Genomic DNA, 5,592 nt, shown 5'->3' on the forward strand with positions numbered 1-5,592 from the left:
TGGCATTGCTGTGGCTGTGGTGTAGGCCAGCAGCTACAGCTCTAATTCGACCCTTAGCCTGAGAACCTCCATATGCCGCAGGAGCAGCCCTAAAAAGAAAAGAAAAAAATTGAAAGATATTAAGAAATCAGTCTTTGGCATGGCCCACTCCAACCAACATTGTATGAAAGACTTATTTCCTCCCATCCTTGCCTACAGTGAATATCACAATCTTTTAAATATGTATCAGTGTCATACATGAGAAATTACAACTTGTTTTTTATTTCCATGATTACTAGTGGGGCCGAGCATCTTTTCATGTTTATTACCTATTTGGAGAGCAGAAATGCTCTTTTTCTTACCTTCTTCCTTATACACATTAGAACTTTGTTCTTACAATGACTTTTTTCTTCTTGATAAATTCATTTCATCTGCCTAACTGAACTATCAGCTTCAGTATGAGTGAACACATTGCTACTATCTCTATATTTAGCACTGCTAATCTCATATATTGGCCACTTACATCTCTGTCATATACGGCCCCATGTTCCCCAGTACAGATGTAGCAGTGCCATCTCTGCTACAGTAAGCTGGAGACTTGGTCAAATCTTGTAATCTCCATAGTGTCAGTGTCTTCACTTCGTTCTCTCAAGAAACCCCGCAGAGTTGGATATATCTACTCTGGACAAATATAAGTTTCTACAAACATAGGTCCAGTTACCTAAAAAGTCATCCATCACAATTTTGCCCCATATCAGTATCTATCACATCTGCCTCAAGCCTTGAACTCTGTTTTGTCACCACAGCTATTAACTCTAAAGAATTACTTGCAGGCTAGTCTCATGGCTCACAATATATTTGAGAGAAACTAGAGAACAGTAATCATGCCTTGTGATATCATTAAAAAAAAAAAAAAAGATTTTTTTTTCCTGGTTTTGTTCATGGAGAAGAACTTCCACTTCAACTACTGTTTCATTCCCAATACATAACACTTATAAATCTATAAAATAATTAATATTCCTTTTAATAGGAAGGAATCAAAAGTCCTTAAAATGTACAGTTCAGTTACACAAATAATAAATCAATGCCTATGACATAACGAATTAGATTTTCCTAAGATTCAAATATTGAATACAAACTTTTTTGCTCAAATGTTCCTAAACATTTAATGACAATCACAAATCCAATATGTCATATTCTCACAAATGCTTTAAAAAATACTAGTAGACAAAGCTGTTAGAAAACATTGTAGGTATTATAGAACTTGTTATTAAATTTAAACAAAACTACTTTAAATGTTAAGAACATTAGTTTAAATTCTATATCTTCCTAGGGTTGCAGTAAGTAATGATATCAAATTTACTCCTCTTCCCTCTTAAAAAAAAATCTTAGACTAGTCAACTGAGTTTGCAAGTTTTATATTATTGACCTTTTGGGATTATTTGGTGGGGGATGGTTGGGGGGTTGTTTTACTGTTTTTTGGTTTGGTTTCATTCTGTTTTGGGGTTTTTATCTGACATGGGATCTCATTAAGCTATTTCAGGAATTAATCTAACTTTATTATATCGGTAAGACTAAGATCACAAGTTTCACACAGGTTTTAATATCTCCCATTGAAATAATGTGCTGTACTCTTTAAGTTTCACTTGATCAGCATGAACCTTTGTCCTATCATTACACTATAGTGACCTGGCTTGTTAGTGTTATTAGAAAAGCTTACATTTTTAATTACTATATTTATGATTAGTAAGGCCATCCAAAGGTCCTGTTTCCTAGGAGATAAGAAATTGAGTCTATGCAATTACTTCTCCTCCTTAGAACATCTGGACAATTGAGAACCTTGCCCACACAATGTCAACCTCTCTCTCAACTCAGTTACTGTAGGTTATCATTGTACCGATTTAATCTTGGACGCTTTATGTCATTTTTGTGTGAGACTCTGGATACTGACCAGTTAGTCTTGCTCTTCGTAGTTTCTAGTATTTTCCTCTGGGCTATTTGGGAACACATTTTTAACATCTCTATGCTATAAGAACAGATAGACACTTAATAGAAAAACAAAATACTCATGCACATTAAATTAACCCCTATGATTTTTTGATGCTCAAATGGTTAAAACTTGGTTCTATAACCTGGTTCCTTTGTCCCTTCAGAGCCAGTTGACATCCTTGAAAGTATTTTTTTTCCAGAAATCACACAATATTCTTGAATTTCCCTGTGCCAAGACATGGAATCATTTTATCCCCCAGGAAGTTTGGGTGCCAATACTTGGGAAGCTAGGAGTGTATTTGAGAGTCAGCAGTGGCCAAAAGGGCTACTTCTGCTTCTTGGCCACTTCTGGAGGTGATAGAGCTGAAAAAGATATTCATTTTTGAGCTCAAAATGATTTTTTTAACTTAGCACATTATGTTGATATATTCTACTTTTCTTAGAGATGAGCTTCTTCCACCTTGACAATAAATACTCCTCCAAGGTATAGTAAGAAATCCCACAAACACTTGTTGAGCCATATTAAATTGAAAGTATTCTTCATAGAAGTGTGACTTCTCATCATCCCATTATCCCTGATGTACGGCCTACAGCTAGTCTAAGCTCTCTTCCTCACATGCCTCTCCACCCTCAACTCCTCACAGTTCACAAACAGAACAGGATTATTCCATCAAATAAATAACCTTCCACTAGGATGCAGTAGAAGCATCAGAATCAGTTCTAATCTTTGGAAAAGTTGTGGTATAATTCACGTTCATCTTCTCTGCCCATAGGTGCCCCTCCTTCTTGTATTCTGTGCCCTCCCCCTTTCCCCAGACAACGACTTACTACCTCAGAGACACGTGAGATGGTTGCCCAGAATCCCATGAACAGAACTTTCCCTTCTCTTTTGCTCTCATCCAAATGTACCTGTGTTTTGTCCCACTCCTTTTTCTTCTGCTCTACTTTTTGACCATCTTCACCCACTTTTCCCACCCCCCCACCCTACCTCTGAAGCCCACCAATCTATTCTCTGCTTCTTCAGTTGTCCCAGTCCTTTAGGTAAGTCCACAATTGATTTAACTGATTTTTTAGTACAAAGTAGTTATGGCTAATGAAGAATTAAGCTATTACTCTTCCTGGGAATTGCAAATACCCTGACAGGCAGAGAGGAGCAGGGAGCATTACTTGCCCTCAATCTCATCTTGAGTAAGCTACCAACTCAGCTTGTACTTAGAGCTTGCACTAGGAAGTTAACTCTTAAAAAGAAAGCCAAGGGAATGAACCAAAATAGCCATATGGAAGGATGGTGAAGAGAAAGGTGGCAGGAAGTAAGATTAGAGTGGTGGATCATCATCATCCTTGACAACCTAGGGTAGTATGTTTATGCAATATACAGAAGTTTGAAAGTTATCCCCTTAAATCAGAGTTCTATTGAAGGTTTTTTAGTAGTGGGTATAGTTAGATCTGTATTTCAGAAATATTACTTTAGAAGCTGTGTAGAGAACGAACTGGGAGTGGTTCTGGGCACAGCAATAGCCTAGGCTAGAAATGATATGACCAGAACTAGTGGCGGAGGTGGAGAAGAGTGGAAGAATGAACAATATATCCAAGAGGAAGAATCAGCCCGACTTGTAGATGAACTGAATGTGGAGGAACAGAGGGAGGGGCAAGTCTAGGTTGCCTCCCATCTCTCAGATAAAGGTGCCTTCGGGGATGGTGACCCTATTCACACATCAGGGATACATGAAGAGTTACAGGTTCGAAGGGAAAAAGAAAGCACAGATTCAGAATTGGACCTTTTGAATGATATAATCTATGGGTTTGTGGTACAGAACTGAAATCAGATCTAGAGATGCGACTGCGAGTCACTGACAGAACTGGATGCCGTGAGATGGCCTAGGAGACTAGAGCTGGCCTAGGGTGGAGATTAGGTGGCCTAAGGCAGAGAGTGAACCAAAGAAGCTTCAAAGCAGGCCAGGGTCACAACCAGAAATAGACTCCAGATAGTAAGGCAAAAAAATTATTATGTGAACAATGGTAAGAATATTCTCTTCTGTAAAGGAACTATAACTCCATATACAATTTTTAAATTAACTAATTTAGTGATAATCTATCTCATCCTTACTAAGAGAGTTTGAAGCAGCTTAAAATAATTTGGTAAAGAAATAAAGTAGATAAAGAGATCAGAGCAAAGATAAAATAGGGATAAAATAGAATTTGAAACTATAAGCAAATCAAATATGCAAAAACATGGATGTCAGAATGCCATACACAAAAATGTCTCAAGTTTACTCCTGTGTCATGGCAACCAAACTTAAAAGGGAAATATTATAGATTATAAGAATCATAATGAACATAAGATGTTTCAAATTCAATTTGTTTAGGAGAAAGGTAGATTTTCCTAGTATTTACATCTGGGGGAAAAAAAAAAAAGTCTCCTAGAAGTCCTCATAAAGAGCCGTGGTATAATGTAGTTGAAAGCTCCTTCACCTATGGTCCTTCAAAAAATACAACAGGCAACTTTCATATGGCTTCTCCTTATAGCATCTTCACTGATTCACTCCAAAGTCCAGCTCAGTAAACACAGTTTATAAGAGACCAAAAAAAAAAAAAAAAAAAAAAAAAACGTGGTCCAAGTACATATTTCTTTGATGGTCTGGTTTGATCTGGGAATAAATTTGGGGCTGCTGGAGAAATTGATCATCTTCCAATAATCCTCTAAGAGTTTTATTTCTAGCAATTGAGCTTTCAATAAGACCTGAACAACAGAGTTCAATGTCATGGTCTCTGGCAAGGAACTAGAACATAGATATCCCAGGAAAAGATCTGTATCCTTTAACAATACACCAATGGGAACATTCTCTCTATATGTCTTTCATAGAAGACATCCTTTTATGAAAACTAAAGAGCCTGAGCAGAACTGCACCTGAAAAGAGGGCTCTCCGCCCCCACCCCACCCCCTGCCAAGGGAACACCAGCTGGGCAGACAATAGTTCTTCCCTCGCAAGTGTTGACAGTCCTACTGCACAAAGTAAAGGCCTCAAAATTCAGGCAGGCCATATTTTACTGCAATCAACAACTCTAGTAACATTACATTCAGGGTAGATACTTGTTTTTGTGCTCCTGGGACACGAAATAGCAAGGGAGATTAAGGCTAATGGAAGTAGGAAGAAACTGTCTAGGAGGTAAACAGGTCAATTTAATCCTGAAAAGATGTTTGAAAAGGGAGAAAATTATTTTGTCACTGAAAACTATAAAACAGAAAACCCTAACATAATTCAGCCCAGAATCATACAGATTGCATTTTCCCTTAGCTTTGCAGGTGACACACATATAATTGCTCTTCTCTGAGAAGCAGCTTAGCACAGCAGATGCTACCCATGGTTGGCAGGGACCTACAGCCAGACTGGCACCAGTAGTAAAGCTCTGGAAAGACTTTTGGCCAGTGGTATAAGCTATACACCTTCAATACAGTTTTATCAATAAGGCTGGCATGTGATCTTCATCTTTCTGACTCCTCAGAACTGAATGAGAATAGAAGGGTGTTACTTACTGGCCTCTGAAAACCTCAGTGAGGCGTGGTGATAAGAAAGGTGAAGAAGGAATTGATGAACTGCAAGTTCATTCTTGGTAGGCTGACAG

Source organism: Sus scrofa, chromosome 3, assembly GCF_000003025.6.
Source record: "Sus scrofa isolate TJ Tabasco breed Duroc chromosome 3, Sscrofa11.1, whole genome shotgun sequence".
NCBI classification, from domain to species: domain Eukaryota; kingdom Metazoa; phylum Chordata; class Mammalia; order Artiodactyla; family Suidae; genus Sus; species Sus scrofa.